The sequence below is a fragment of the Sus scrofa genome, chromosome 2 (assembly GCF_000003025.6).
Source record: "Sus scrofa isolate TJ Tabasco breed Duroc chromosome 2, Sscrofa11.1, whole genome shotgun sequence".
NCBI classification, from domain to species: Eukaryota; Metazoa; Chordata; class Mammalia; order Artiodactyla; family Suidae; genus Sus; species Sus scrofa.
Window position 1 is genome coordinate 141,572,013 of NC_010444.4, and position 13,891 is coordinate 141,585,903.

At 60.4% G+C, this 13,891-nt stretch overlaps 2 long non-coding RNA genes across 2 annotated transcripts in view; both read left to right on the forward strand.

The window, feature by feature from the left end:
- Positions 1 to 13,891, forward strand: part of LOC110259504 — a 63,147-nt gene extending 49,256 nt beyond the window's left edge. Inside the window, exon 6 of the long non-coding RNA XR_002341939.1 lies at positions 13,695 to 13,891. This is a non-coding gene — a long non-coding RNA (uncharacterized LOC110259504). The remainder of the gene's footprint in view (positions 1 to 13,694) is intronic.
- Positions 10,607 to 11,094, forward strand: LOC110259505. The gene is made up of 2 exons (XR_002341940.1): positions 10,607 to 10,781; positions 10,912 to 11,094. It is a non-coding gene; the product is annotated as an uncharacterized LOC110259505 (long non-coding RNA).

Genomic DNA, 13,891 nt, shown 5'->3' on the forward strand with positions numbered 1-13,891 from the left:
GCGGCGTAATTCGATGCCAATCAGGTTGGGGCGCTGAGGCCAGCGGATCAAAGCCGGGGCCGCCGCGCGGGAGGGAGTCGGAGTGGGCGGGGGGGGGGGGAGCAGGCCGCCGCCCCCCTGCCCCGCGCCCCCGCTCTTCGCCCCCGCCCCGGGATCGGGGCGCCCACCGTGTGTCCCGCCCAAGAGCCCCCAGGGTCTCACCCGACCCGGGAGGCGGTTCAGAAACCCGCGTGGAGGGACGCGGTGGCCGGTGGCTCCAGGGCCCCTCGGGGGCTGGAGGCTGGAGGTGGTTTTTCTGGAGGGCCTGGCCTTGAGGCGGAACCTTGAAAGATTTGGGTCACACAAGTGGAGCTTGCAGAGAGATGGCATTTTGGGTGGAGGGACCAGCTTGGGCAGAGGCAGGGCCCAGCAGTGTTTGAGGGCTAGAGAAGAGGCTGGCAGATTGTTCTGGCTCCGCGGTGGTGCTGGGTCCCCGGGGCACGGAGCCAGGGAGGGCTCTTGAGAGGAGAAGGTCAGCATCTCCCCTGGCCTTCTGACGGTTTTTCTGGTGGTGTCTGCTGCCTGCTGGAAGGCCTGCTGACTCAGTTTTCCCCTCTGGGAAATGGGGGCCCTGTCAGCTTCCTGCATGGTGAACATGGTAGAACAAGCAAAGACAAGCACGGCTCGCACTTAGGGAGTCCTCACTGTTTGCTAGGTTTGGCCCCAATCCTGTTCCAGCCGCCAACAGCCCTGCGCAGTTGAAAGTCATTTTACAGATGAGCAGCTAGAGGCCCTGAGAGGTAAAGTGATGGGCCCAAGTTTCCACAGCCGGAGGGCCGCGATCGAGATTTAAACCAGGCTGATAGACCCAGAGCTCCCAGGAAGAGGGCCTTCCCCTGGGGCAGTCCCTGCCCGGCCCTCTCCCCTCTGCCACCCCACCAGAGCCTTGGGGGAGGGATGGGGGTAAAGGGTTTGAAGCTGCCTGTGTGGGGTGGGGATGATTCCAGAGTCGGCTGGGTGGGGAGGGAGACCAGAATCCTCCCTCCTCTGTTGCTTACAAGCCCTTGGCCTTGGCCAAGTCAAGACTGCTTGTCCCCAGTCTGTATCTTGGTCTGTAAATTGGGGTTAACAATCTTTCCCTGCTTGTCTCTGGAGTCACTGAGTCAACCCAGCAAAGGGTATTTTGAAAGTAAGATGTAATAAAAATGGGAGGTTTTCTTATTTCTTATCACCATCAGCCGAGGACTTAGGGTGGAGGCGGGGTGTCTGCCCGCCAGTCCCGGCAGAGGGTGGAAAGCCACTTTCTCCCCCAAAGGAAATGCCAGTGTTTGGTCCCCGGGGTTTGGGGGGGGAGCCGTTCCCCTACCCCCCACTCCTGAGAGGGAGAGAAATAGATTTTCTCTCCCAAATAGTTCTGGGTCTTCACAACTCTAGATATCTCAGCCCAGAGAAGGTTCTGAGACAACCACACGGTTGTCAGAACATAAGACATGTTTCTGTTCTCAACTAAAAGCAGGTCCTCAAGGGTCCCAGCCCGCTAGGGGCCCCACCTCTGTCCTCTAGCCCCTAACCCTCGGATCTAGGCTCTTAGAGGCGGGGGTGGGGAGTGGAGGCCCCTGAGCCCTTGGCGCCTTCTGGGTGGTGGGTCTGTGCTGGCACTGGGCAGACGGCTGTAGGAGGCCCACTAGAGAGGGCCCGTTCCGGTGGCGGTGGCAGCGAGCACACAGAACTCCCCGTGGGCCTGGGGGCACCGTCTCTTCCTGGAGGGACAAATGCGTTCGATTGAGAGGAATGAAGAGACGAGGGCTGGGGACAGGATGCACATTTCAGGAACATGCCAAGCCCGGGGGCCTGAAAGGATAGGGCACAGTGAGTGTTTCTGGAGGTGGGATGAGCAGGGGGCAGGACAGGAGAGCCCGCTGAATTCCCAAAGGGCAGAGCCTGAGGGCTGCGAGGGCGCCGGGGACCCAGGGCCAAAAGTCACCCTAGCGCGGCCTCCTTATCTGTACTGTGGGCACAGGCATGCTCCGCACAAGCCTCCTGCCCACTAGGGCAGCCGGCCTGGATGGGAGGTAACTGAGATGGGCGGCGGCGGGGGGGGGGGGGGCATGAGTGCTTTCTGTCCCTCTCCCACTGGGGAACTGAGTTCTGGCCAGAGGCTGGGGTGAGGAGGCAGGGGTGAGGGGCTGTGTCTCCACATGCCTGGTCTGGGCTGCCACTTGGTCGAGGTGGCCCTGATTCGCACGCAGCCCCGGGGAATGGGAGCCTGGAGCTCTGGCAGCGGCTCCCGCTGGGGAAGGGCACCGCGGCAGGACAACTGCTCTCCACTGGATGCCTCTGCAGGGCCCCACCGCAGGCCTGACCAGGGCTTTTAGTTTGCCGTCTGTTGGTCCTGCACGTCCTACCCTCCCCAAGGAGGACCGATGCCCCCCATCCTCCATCCATGCCTCCGGGGGCGCCCCCGTCTGGAGGGAGCTGGGGGCCTGCGCGTGTTGGGGAAGGGGGTGTCTGCGCCGCACACCGCAGATCCCAGCTGCCGCTGGACGCTGAAAAATCCAATTTTCTTCCTAATTGCCACGGCCCGCGCTCGCTCTCCCCTCACAGCCTACTTGTGCTTGGCGGCGCCTCGGTGCCCCCACGCTCCCCCTGCTCCTGCCTCCCGCCGCCCACCCCACGGCGGACGCTGCCCCCCCCTCGCGGTCACCCGTGTCGGGCCGCCCCATTTATCATGAGCGCGGCCGGGAGGGGCCCGGGAGCGGCCGGCCCCCGCCCTGGGCTCCCTGACGAAATCGTCCTTTTCTGCGGCGGATGACAGGTTGTGGGAACAACAGCTTGAATTACGGAAAGAAGTTTCCCCACTGAGTTAATCTGCAGTGGCTGGAGGTGACCTTCTGGAGACGGCGATTAATCACGGGCCGTGGCGGGCGCCGCGCCACGCCGGGCCCTTTGGGGGAATACTAATTCCACTACAAGATAAATCATAATTTGACAATAATCATCTGCCCTAATCACTCCAATTCTTCCGTTTAATTATTTGTATACACCGTGTTTCTTCATCGAGGACCCCGTGTGCCCATGGGTGGGCACCGGATGGCCGCCTGGGCCCAGACCCCTCTCTGCCCCTGAGCGCTGTGGGTGTGCCTGCGGAGACCCGATGCGGACCTGCTTGCGGGTACGCGGGTGCTCGGAGCTGGGGAAACGGAGGCTCAGAGAGCAGCCAGGCCTTGCCCAAGGTCCCAGGGCAAGCTTGGGGCGAGCCAGGCCAAGCCTGTAAGGTGCAATCCTGGGAGCACCCTCTGCCCCGCCCTGCTGAGGAGTGGGCCCAGCTCCCTGGCCGCCACCCCCAGTCTGCTGGGATGCAGGTCCCACTTGCCATCTGTCAGCATGGACAGGGCTGCTGGCTGCTTCCACTCTGCTCACCCAAGCCCTGGGCCTGGCTGTCCACTCCGGACACGAGAGGCAGCGGGTGTGGGCATCTGAGCAGGCGTGGCCTGCGCCTGCCTCCCAGGTGCCTCTGTGTGACTGCTGGCAGTGGACAGGACCTCTCGGAGTCTGTAGCCTTTACCTATAAATTGGGTGAGGCACCCTCTCTTCCAGGGTGGGGGCGCCCTGGCCTGGCGCCAGATCCGCAAGGGTGCTCGCAGGCACCTCCTCCTGCTGCTCCTTGTTCTGTGAGGGCCTAACCCCTGGAGCCCTGCGTCTCCTCCCTCCATCCGCCCTCCCAGATCTGGCTGCTGCCCTGCTCCGTCCCTGGGCTGCTAGGGGAGGATCTCGCTCTGCCCCTTGGGTCTCCCTTGGAGAGGCTGGCTGGGCGGCTGGCAGCTCTGGCTCCCTGAAGCAGGAATTGGAATGACTCAGGGTCTTTCTGCTTCCAGGCCAGCTGCCAGCGTGCCGTGGAGGGGGCAGTGGTAAGCGGGGGGGGGGGAGGGGGGACAGTAGGGGCTGTTGAAGGCAGCATGGCCCCCGACACGGGCCCTGTATGGGAACCGTGGTGTGCCTTTGTGGCCTGTGAGAGGGATGGCGTCCCCAGGCAAGAGCCAAAAGCCTAGGTGGGTACCGATGGGGCTACAGCCGTAGAGGATGCTGTGGCCATGACAATGAAAATAATGATAACACTATTGAAGGTTCATTCCCAGCAGCAGCCCAACTAGGGGTCACCTGGTCCCAGGGGTGGTCTATGGTCGGCTGAAGGTGGAGACACAGCCCTTATCCTCGGGCTGCCCTAGACTCAGGGAAGAGATGTGGCCTTTTGCTCAGATCTGAGAGAGAAGAAAGAAGTGAGGGGACAATACAGACCACAGGCTTAGCCCGCCGCACTTGTGGAGCTCCTTCCAGGGGCAAGACCCCAGGCTTAACACTGCCTTTTTCCCATCTCTGAGTCCTCGTGATCATGTGTGAGTGAGGTAGGATGTGAGCCCATTTTGCAGGTGAGAAAATCAAGCCTCATGGAGGTGAAGTCACTTGCTTTGTGTCACCAAACCTGTGCAGACAGGTTGGGATTTGAACTCAGCCTCCTCCTCCTCCTTTCCTTTTCATCTCCCAGAAATCTTTTTTTTTTTTTTTTTTTTTGTCTTTTTGCCTTTTCTAGGGCTGCTCCCACAGCATGTGGAGGTTCCCAGGCGAGGGGTCAAATTGGAGCTGTTGCCGCCGGCCTATGCCAGAGCCACAGCAACACGGGATCTGAGCCGTGTCTGCGACCTACACCAGAGCTCACGGCAACACTGGATCTTTAACCCACTGAGTGAGGCCAGGGATCGAACCTGCAACCTCATGGTTCCTAGTCAGATTCGTTAACCACTGAGCCACAACGGGAACTCCTCTCAGATATCTTTTTTTTTTGTTTTTGTTTTTGTTTTTTTAGGGTTGCACCTGTGGCATGTGGACGTTCCCAGACTAGGGGTCAAATCGGAGCTGCAGCCACCGGCCTGCGCCACAGCCACAGCAACACCAGATCTGAGCTGTGTCTGCGACCCACACCACAGCTCGTGGCAATGCGAGATCCTTAACCCACTGAGCGAGGCCAGGAGTGGAACCTGCGTCATTACTGATACTAGCTGGGTTGGTTACTGCTGAGCCGTGATGGGCACTCCCCCATCTCCCGGAAATCTTGGCAGTCAAGTCACTTCATTAGTGTTGTGGAATTTCGGGTCAGAGGACCTGGGCAAAGCTGAGCCAGTCTGTACCTCTCAGGGTCTCAGTCTTCCGGGCTATGAAAAGGGACCTGGGGCAGTTGTGAGACTGGGGATGGTCTGTAAGTCCCTCCCAGGGTCTGACTTGCCTCCCTTCTGCTTTCGTTTCCCTTCACTCCTCCTCTGTGGACACGGGGCTCCCTTCTCCGTCTTTGGTTAGACCTGTGCCCTCCTCCTGCAGCTCCTCAGTGACCCCTGCCTGGAGGAGGAGAGATACGTGGGACTGACTTTGTCTTACAGCCCAGGGGTCCCCATCGATGTCATTCCCTGACGGCCCCTGGGCACATCGGCCGTGGCTCATGACCGGTGGGGACACGGCTGGCTTGGTGAGATGTGTTTTGGGTAGGGATCCACCCCAGCCATCCTTCAGTCCTTACCCCCGACCAACCTGCCTTTTGGGGCCCGTATTCCCACACACCAGGCGGCGCTTTGGAGGGTGACTCTGCACGAGTACCGGGTACCCCACTCCCGCTCTAAAGACCGGAGGGGAGTCATTGGCCATTTCTTTCTTTTTTGGCTGCCTTGAGGCACATGGAGTTCCCTGGCCAGGGATCGAATCCGAGCTGCCTTTGTGACCCCACGCCACAGCTTTGTTAACGCTGGATCCTTAACCCACTGTGCTGGGCCAGGGATCGAACCTGCGTCCCAGGGCTCCCAAGACACCGATCCTGTTGTACCACAGTGGGAACTCTCACTGGGTATTTCTGAGCCTCAGTTTCCTTATGTGCGCAACAGACATTATAATAATAAGCACTCAGTAATTGCTGCTATTGTTAGTACAAGTATCAGACCCCTTGGTGAGATCACAGAAGGAAGGGTTGGCTAATTGTCACCCTCCCCTGGCCCTGGCCCTGAGTCGCCTATTTGGGGTGTTCAAGAGCAGGGGGGGGGTTCCCCCGCAGATGGCAGTCCGCTGGAGAGCTCCCACCCGAGCCTGCCTCTCCTCCAGCCAGGGGACGGCAGGGGGGGGCAGCTGGCGGGGAGGCACAGGTTGGCCGAGCAGGGGGAGAGGTGGCCTGGGGGGAGAGCAGCTGCATCTCGGGGGAGGGAGGGAGACGGTGGCGCTATAAATACCTCCCAGGTAACAGGACCTGTAAATGAAGGGAGGGAATTAGTCACATTCCGCGGCGGCGCCTCGGAGAGAGGACAGAGAGCAATGACCTGAATCCATGGCCGGGAAAAAAATGAGGCTAACCTTGGAGGGGGTGGTGAGGGCTGGATACGGTGCCTCCTCGGAGGGGTGCCCTGAACGCGATCTGCTGGACGGGCAGGGCAGGAACAGCCAGCCGGGGCAGGAGGGGCCTGCAAGGGACAGCATGTCTGCTCCGCCGCCCGCCCACGTGCATGAGGGGCTTTTTCTTCTCAGGGATTCCCTGGCCTCCCAGGAAGTCCAAGCCATTCCTCTTGGAAGTCCTTCCAGGGGTCTAGTCCTGGTCTTTCCTCACGTCACTCTGAGGCATGGTCTTAGTTGTCGCCCTCTGAAGCCCCCCCCCCATCATGCTCTAGCGCTGGGGTCGCTCCCTGGGTTCTTGGTTCAGGCAGAAGAATCTGCTGGGTGAGGCAGGAAGGAGCTGTCCCACTTCCTCTTGGGACCCCACTGCTGGGGGCTCGATCCACTTGTCACTCAGGGCGCCGAGGACCCTGGCCTGCTCCCCTGTCTCCCCGCCTCAGCCCTCCTCTGCCCCCCCCCATGGTTGCCAGAGCAACAGCCCCGTGCTCTGCCCTCCCTTGCTCCACCTTCCTGCTTCTCTAGGAAGGGAGTCCAGCCCCTTGGCCACCCTTCCCAGCCTCCCAGGTCAGCCTCCAGGCAGCTTCCTAACCCTCACACCCAGCCTGCCACTCTCGGTTCTCCAGCTCTTTGCCTGGGCTGCCCTTTCGGCCAGGGATGCCTCCCCTTGCCCTGCCTGGTAGATGTGCATTTTCTCCCAGACCCCCAAGCTTGCGTCTGAAATTCTCCCTGCTTCCTCCCCAGTTGCGCTGGGTCCTTTCTCCCCAGCTGAGTTGGGTCCCCCCTCATCTGTGCTCTGCAAACACTTCTGGTGGGGGTGGCATGGGGAAGTGGTTCAGATCCAAGGGGCCATACTGTGTGGCCTTGGGTGAATAAACACGCCCTCCAGGCCTCAGTTTCCTCATCTGTACAAAGGGGGTTCTCACGGTGCTTCCCAAGGGTGGTCGAGTTTGGTGTTGGACCAAACCGCACCGGGAGGGCTTTGCACAGGCAGCGGGCGGCTGTTGTTGGGGGTCACAGTGTTGATGGCACTGTTTCTGTGTCCGCCTCTTCTGTGGGCTGTGAGATGGGGGGGTGGTGCTGCGTCCCCGTGTGACTCGTCGCCGCAGCCGCAGTGGCCATCTCGCGCCTGGCACTGAGACGGTCGGCAAATGTTTGCTGAATTAATGAGTAGGGGCTGCAGGGCGGGCTTGGGCTGCAGTTCCGCCTGGGCTGCTGCAGCTGGGGCGCCTGTGTACATGTGTGAGCCGTGGGAGGAGGAGTGAGGGGTAACTGTGGGTGGGGGATTCGTATCTGTGTCCCGGGGGTCTGGCGGCGCCGTGGGCAGCCTGGCGCGCCCGCTCCCTGGGGTCCCCGCCGAGCGCCTGCCTGGCTGCGGGACCCCGTTGCCAGGAGCAGTCAGGATGCGGCAGCGTCTCCATGGCAACGCGGCATCTCGAGCCGCGCGCCGCCCTCCCCCGGCGCCCCGCAGTGGGCAGGAGGCCGAGCCTGGCAGCCCCTCCCCGCCCAGCAGCCAGCAAGCTGGGCCAGGAGGCCGAAGCCCGGTGGGAGGGATGGAGGAGGGGGCTCCTTATTTTTCTAGCGACGAAGAGCTGACCTGTCTTTACTTCCCTCCCCATCTGATGGAGGGAGACATTATGAGGGCTCTGTCCTCTGTCCATGTGCAGCACATCCCCCACTTCTGGCCAGGAAATCAGGAACAGGTTTTGGTCAGGGCAGGAGACCCTCACTGGCCAAGGGACATCTCTGATCTAAGTCCTGGCTGTGAAAAACAGCACAATGATCCAGGCTCGAGGGGCTCTTGTGAGGGGGCACTGAGGTGCTGCTGAGAAAGTACCGTCCTTTCTAGGGTATGAGTGCCAGCCCTGCATCTTCCAGAACTCACCCAGTGTCCACCAGTATCCCCACTTTTCACCAGTAATGCCCATGTCCCCAGTACCCCGAAACAAACTCACTGCCCCCCCACCCCGTTCCCACTGAATGCCCCTGGCGCTCACCCAGTATCTTCCCCAGGGCCTGCCAGGACGTCCCAGTACCCACTTGGTGTCTCCAGTTGTTATCCACTAGCCCCTAATGCTTACTCAATATTTTCAAATATCTCTTTAACCCCCCAGCCCCGTTTATACCCAGTTAGCATCAGGTGCCCTCCTTCCAGTTTGGGCTCGGTGCCCCTCAGTATCCCAATGCCTCCATTACCTGCGCAGTGGCCCCTAGCTCCCTCCTCTTGCCCACCCTGTACCCTGCACATCCAGTGTGGTTCTCAGTACCTTCCCGGTACTCCTGTTCACCTAGTGCTAACGACTGCCACCCATGTACTCCCACTGCGCATCCCCGCCCCACTCTCCGTTGCCCTCCTGATCCCGCCACCCACCCCTCTGCTCCTCCAGCCGGAGCCCCGCCAGGCTGCTGTGCTGCCAGCGGCCAGGAGGGGGCGCGCAAGCGGTCAGCCGAAGACCGAAGCTCGGGGCGCGGCCCGGGTGGAGGTCGAGGGGTTGCGTCCGAGGCCTTTGTCTTCGACGCCTGAGCCCTAGTCCAGGATGGGGATACTTTCTGGGCAATTCTGCTGGGAGTGTCCGAGCCACGACCCCTTATCCGCCGCTACCCCCGCCAGGCCCGCCGCCGCCGCCGCCGTCGTGGCTTGGGCTCTGGGAGGGGGCGCGCGCCCTCTGGTGGCCGTGGAGCCGCACAGCTCCCTGGGCTGCTGCGCGGGGATGAGGTTGTGTGTTGCTTCCCTTCCTCTTCCAGCGTCCTGGTTTGTTGGGCCTGCCCTCCAGCTGACACGCTGAGGGTTGGGGGCTTGGGGTTGTTGGCAATCCAAGACCCTCCCTGGGGGCAAGGCAGAGGGATTGGAGCCTGGATGAGGGAGAACATTGGCTGGGGAGCTTGGCACTGGTGGCGGTGCAAGGGGAGTGCTGCTGAGTCTGCTGAGAAATAGCTCTCAACTCAAGGATTCAGCACTTTGGGTTTTTCTCCGGGGTGTGCTGCCTGCAGAAGTCGGGGAGGAGGGGTGGTAGTAGGGTGAGGCGGCTCCCTTCCAGGCCTGGCAGCTCCTACCTGGCCCTAAGCCCTTAGCAACGGGATCCCCATTGATGGACCTACTCCTGTGTGCGGGCCTTACCGCCTCTGCCCACCGGCCTGGACCTGTTCCCCAGTCTTCCGCAGTCCTGGGGCGCCCTTTCCCTCTCCCACGAGGTGACATTTTCTCTCTTGTGTATGTTGGGGAAATAGATGGAGCTTCAGTGGGAGGGAGCCAGGTTAGACTCCTGCAGGCTGTTCCGAAGGGGGAGGAAGAGGTCATCTGGGGGTCCTGGGCCTGTAGGACCAGCCGGGGTCAGATCTGGTCTCTTCAGCCCATCGCTGGTTGGACATCAGGACAGTGCTTGGCAAGCCTCTGCTCAGTGGATGGGCGGGCGAGTTCCCTTAGACTTAATACAGGTCCTTAGAGACCCCCCCCTGCCATTTCCTCCTCATTGTGTGGACATGGGAACCGAGGCACCCAGCAGGTAAAGAATTATTCCAGAATCACAGGAACGGGTGGGCGGGCGGGAAGCAGAGACCCCGGGTCTGTCTGGGTTTGGGCTCCGTTCTGCTCCCTGCCGAAGGAGCTTGGGCAGGTCTTCTTCCTAAGCCTCAGATTCTTCCTGTATAAAATGAGGACTGCAGTCTCTACCGAATCCCCAGGATAGCTGCGAGGATTAGATCCAATGATGATGATGACGTGGGGGAGAATAATGACGATGAGCAATGCTTGTGAGCGGAGCGCTCGCTTCGCTTCATGCCAGGTGCCGTGTGACTCAGCACAGGAGAGCCTAGAGGTCATTAGGCGAGGTGGGCCGCGGTTCAGGACCAGCTCACCGGCAGAGACTCAAAGCCCCTGCAGCCCCGGTCGGTCGGTGCCCGGCTCCAGGCCTCCCAGATGAGCTCAGGGCTCCCCTGCCTGTGCTGGGGCTGGAGGCCGGGGGAGGGACAAGATGACCTTGGGCTGTCCCCTGCGCAGGGCTCCCATGTTCCCTCGGCCCGGATCAGATTTCCGGCCCCCGGGGAGGCCCGAGGGGGCTGGTTGATGGAGGAAGCATGTGTCCTGGCCTGGGCAGCTGGACCTGGGGGCCTTGCCCTGGACCTGGGGCCTTTCCTGCCAAGGGAATATCCCAGCACAGGAAGGAAGGAAGTGGGGAGGGGGAGGAAGAGGGGGAGGGAGAAGGGACCCGACAGGCCCCAGCTGGGAGCACGTTCTCTCAGGGGCTGGCCAAGAAGAGAGGACAGCTGGGCTGGCCTGGCCGGGAGGCCCTTGGCTGGGGCTTGGATGTGGGCGAGGTGCGGGGGGAGGCGGCGAGGAAAGAGGAGGCGGCCCACCCCGTCTCTCTGGCTCCTCATCTGTGTGACAGGTACCAGGACACCCCTGCCCGGGCCGATGGGAGGTCTGGAAGGCGATGTGCCATGGGGCCTGGAACACAGCTACGCCTGTGGGTCCCTCCTCCCGGGCCCGTGACCTGAGACAATACTTTGCTCAAACAGAGGCGAGGGCTCTGAACTCAGGCATTCACTCAACAAGCACCTGCTCTGCGTTGGGGTCTGGGGCTGTTGACCTGAACAGGAACCAGGCTGGCTTTCCCAGCGAGGAGGAGGGATTGCCAGGCGGCGATGGGAGAGCCCAGGGCCTGTGACCGTCCAGGGGGAGGCCGGACCCAGCCTGGGAGGTGAGGTGACCTCACCTTCCTGGAGGAGGTGATATTACTGTCGGGACCCAACAGATGAGCGTGCATTAGCCAGGAGAAGGGGCTCGGTGGGGAAGAAAGTTCTAGGTGGAGGGAAAGAAAAGCAGGGGTCTGGGGGAGCAGGGCTGTGGCCGCCGCAGAGTGTGTGGCAGTGAGCGATGGTGGGAGGGAGGCAGGCCCGGGGCTCAGGGCTCAGGGAGGGGGCTGTGGATTTTATCCTGAGGGTGCTGGGGAGCCACTGAAGGCTCTAGGCAGGGGCTGCATGGTCAGAGTGGAATCAGACCCAGTGGAAAGCACTCAGGGCCTCCAGAACGTGACCTGTCACCTCCGTGCCCTCATCTCCCAAAGCTCCTCTGAGAGAAGCAGCCCGGCCGGAGCATCGTTGCCCCTGGAATCTCCTCAGGGTTTCCCACCTGCTTTCTTTCTTTCCATTTGCTTTTTAGGGCCACACCCGAGGCATACAGAGGTTCCCAGGCCAGGGGTCGAATCGGAGCTGCAGCTGCCGGCCTACGCCAGAGCCACAGCAACGCGGGATCCTTAACCCACTGAGCGAGGCCAGGGATCACACCTGCATCCTCATGGATACTAGTTGGGTCTTAGCTTGCTGAGCCACAGCGGGAACTCCCCTACCCCCTTTCTTTCTTTGTCTGGCTTCTTCCCTACCTGGATATTGTTTCCCTGGAGAAGCCACCACCTGCCCCTGATTCTGAAGACACAGCACAGGGAAGGATGGAGCAGCCCTCAGTCCCTTTCCCTGTCAGCCCTTCCTTGCTCATCAGGAAGCCACAGGTAGAGCGTGCTGGTAGAGTGTGCACGGACCAGGCGAAATAAAAACAGCTGAGTTGGAGTTCCCGTCATGGCACAGTGGTTAACGAATATGACTAGGAACCATGAGGTTGTGGGTTCGATCCCTGGCCTTGCTCAGTGGGTTAAAGATCCTGCCTTGCGCTGAGCTGTGGTGTAGGTCACAGATGCGGCTCGGATCCCGCGTTGCTGTGGCTCTGCCGTAGGCCGGCGGTTACAGCTCCGATTCGACCCCTAGCCTGGGAACCTCCATATGCCGCGGGAGCGGCCCAAGAAATGGCAAAAAGACCAAAAAAAAAAAACAAAAAAAAAAACAAAGAAAAAAAAACCAGCTGAGTTTGTGCGGTGTTTCCACCGCTCAGGTAAGAATGAAATACGTGCGCGTGTGCACGCACAGGCTGCAAATTACAAACTGTAAATTTCAGTAACTGCTTGCGAGTGAAATGTCCTTATATTTGCATTTAAAACGGGCATCGCCTGATATAAAGAGGCATGCTAAAAGTCATGCTAGTCATTAAATTTTTAATTTTTCTTTGCTTAGGATCACATTAAGTAGCAAATTAAAAATACCCCGTCCTGACGGAGTTCCCGTTGTGGCTCAGGGGTTAATGAACCTGACCAGCAACCGTGAGGATGCAGGTTCGATCCAGGCCTTGCTCGTGGGTTAAGATTCTGGCGTTTCTGTGAGCTGTGGTGTAGGTTGCAGATGCAGCTCAGATCCTGCGTTGTTGCTGTGACTCTGGCGTAGGCTGGTGGCTACAGTTCCAGTTTGAACCCCTGGCCTGGGACTCTCCATATGATGTGGGTGCGGCCCTAAAAAGATAAAAGACAAAAAAAAAAAAAAAAAAAATTCCTGACGAGTTGAGAGGCAGACCCCACAGGAAAGGAAAAGCCTCCGTCTCTATTTAGTTTTATACTGAGTGCCTCTATATTAGGCACTTGCTCCTGGATTCTTGGACAGGGGCTCTGCATTTCTTTCTCTTTTTTTTTTTTTTTTGATCAAACTTGAGCCACAACAGTGACAAGCCAGATCCTTAACCCACTGAGCCACCAGGGAACTCCTGCATTTCCATTTTCTGGGTCCTGCTCTTGGTGGAAGACCCCCCGCCCCGTGAGGGTGGGACGCTGTGAGGGTGGGCCTGGGGCTGTCCCCTCTGTGCAGTGCACTCTCAGTTCCCTGAGCCCAGGAGCGCAGGCAGGAGCTGGAACTTCCTCCTTTTCTGTCATATCCCTCCAGCTGCGGGAAGACCTGCCCCCCTACCCCCTGGGGGGTCTGCTGCCCCTGTGTGCCCCAGTCCAGGGTTTAGGGCAGTGCAGGGCATCTGGGGGAATCCAGTGATGCTGACCTTGGCCCCGAAGTCTTCGTCATTGACTTCCAGGCTGCCATCCAGCCCCCAAGCCCCGGGGTTCCTGGTTGCCTTCTCTTTAGATGGGGCTCCCCAAGGGCAGGCCTGCAGAGGGGCCTCAGAAGCGGACTGCTGTGCCGCTGGAGAGGGCTCCGTCTTCCTCCCAGCGCCCACTCCCCTCTGGGTGAGGGCGAGGGCGTGAGCTCTCCTTCCTTGGCTTGCTTTTGGGGGCAGTGAAGAGAGGAACGGAGACCCTTTGACAGTCACCAGCCAAGGAAAGCGCCTCCTCAGCCTGGGTCCCTAAGGGCTGCGGGAAGGGCAGGCTGCCAGGGCGGGGTGGGGGCTGAAGACTGCCTCCCCGCTGTTCGCCTCTGGTTCTGGTCCCACCAACGGCCCCCCAAACTCTCACCCTCTATCCTCCTTGATGCCCCAGGAAAAATGACTGCATCTGCCCTGAGGACCGCTGTGCACATTCTCTGAGTTGATTCATCAAAAGCCTTTAGCAGAGCGTGAGACTTGGAGGCCACCGTGCACAGAAGCTCATTTGTGGAAGAGGAGGTTGGTGACTTGGTGGGGCCTCCCTTCTCTGTCATCAAGGATGCCCTCCTGTAGTGGCTCAGTGGAAATGAA